At 37.6% G+C, this 1,696-nt stretch overlaps 1 protein-coding gene across 1 annotated transcript in view; it reads left to right on the plus strand.

The window, feature by feature from the left end:
* LOC101864086 (testis-expressed protein 9) overlaps positions 1-1,696 on the plus strand; it is a gene marked incomplete in the record, with an annotated part of 18,661 nt that overhangs the window by 14,422 nt on the left and 2,543 nt on the right.

Raw genomic sequence — 1,696 nt, forward strand, 5'->3', positions numbered from 1 at the left:
TGTGTGTGTGTGTGTGTGTGTGTGTGTGTGTGTGTGTGTGTGTGTGTGTGTCTGTTTAGATGAAGCTCATTGATATTCTCAAGAGGCAGAAGGTAGAGTGTGTGTGTGTTTGTGTGTGTGTTTTTGTGTGTATTTGTGTATGTGTGTTGTTGTGTGTGTGTGTACATGTGTAGGTACCACAAGTGAAATTTTTGTTTGAAGAATACCATAACAAAACTATAATTTCCATATATTGTACTCAGTGAAACAAGAACTATAAATAAAAGATTGATCAAAATCCATCAACAAACACCTGAGATATGATGTTTCAAATATTTATTGGACTTGTAAAAATCGTGACTTGTGCGCAAATGGCTCACAATGCTGTTTCAAGGTCACACTACGTGAAAAACGTGGTTGAAAGTCAAAAAGTTTTAGAACTACATATTCTTAGACAAAAACACATAAATTAGGGTAAAAGAAATTAAAATATAATTGGTGTAGCTATTGTAGTGATTATAGTAGTTCACAACCGAAAGGAAACATGAAAATTAATGTAGTTTAGAAATGGATGTGAATGGCTTGGATCCGAACCCTCCTAAAATTACCTAAATAAATTGTGTTGATGGAGGTGTGATATAATTACAATCGGTTTATTGATCTCTCCTCCAAGATGTATATCGTGTCACGACGCCGTGGAATCAGGCGCTCGTCAGTTTTTGGACATGTGGATTTATTGTTGTCATCTTAAAGCTTGTTCATTTGCCTGTCTGTCGATGAAAAAAATACAGTACCAATCTATCTTGAATAGAAGTCTAGATATTTGCAATCTAAAGGAGTGGGGGTCGGGTCGCCTGGTTTCGGAGGTAAAATTAGCGAGAAAATGGCCGCCAAAGTTTGGTAACTGAGAGTCCTTGGGAACTTAAAATTTACATTTTTTGTGCCTTTAATTAATATTTTTCAGTAAAATCCATACAAAAATGTGTTTTTAAATGGACATCAAGGTGTTGTGCCGAAAAAAGGAAACTAGAAAAAAACTGCCTATTGGCCTAAAAAACATGAGGATTTCTTTGATTTCATTAGTTTGACAAGCGCCCGATTTCACCACGATGCCTCACATATATATAGGCCTATATATATAATATATATATAAGACATGGAAACAGCCTGCCTCTGAAAATTATCTAAATTGCCAATCGGGGTAGAGAACATTAGAATTCAATCTCTCCTCCCTTGGTGCATTTTAAATCAGCTTGCATCCTAGATTTGTCTAAATTGTGTTGATGGGAGCTTGAAACATTCGCGTTTAGTCTCTAACCCTAAATGCCTTCTGTATTGAGGCTGCGTGCCCCCCCCCCCCCCAAGATGATCTAAACTGTGTCAAGTAGGGCGTAAAATACTCAAAATCAATCTATCCTGTAATGATACACTTCTTTTCTTTTATCTCTTGTTTGTTTTGGTAAGTGTTTTACGGCGCTCGCTACTGCATAAAGTCATTATATGAGCGTGCGGGACACAGAAAACATTTATTGAGTTGGTAGGAAATTTTGGATTTTTCACGGGTGGCGACGGAAGCCTACCCTTATCGATTTTAGACCACCAAGGGATCTTTAAACGTGCGCAACTTGCATAGGAGATCTCCGGGATTTTTCACCCTTGTCCCAGAAGGCTAGGTGTAGATTTTTTCTACCATAAGATCTCTGTCCCCCAAGATCAT

This window comes from Aplysia californica, unplaced genomic scaffold (assembly GCF_000002075.1).
Source record: "Aplysia californica isolate F4 #8 unplaced genomic scaffold, AplCal3.0 scaffold00532, whole genome shotgun sequence".
Classification (NCBI taxonomy): Eukaryota; Metazoa; Mollusca; class Gastropoda; order Aplysiida; family Aplysiidae; genus Aplysia; species Aplysia californica.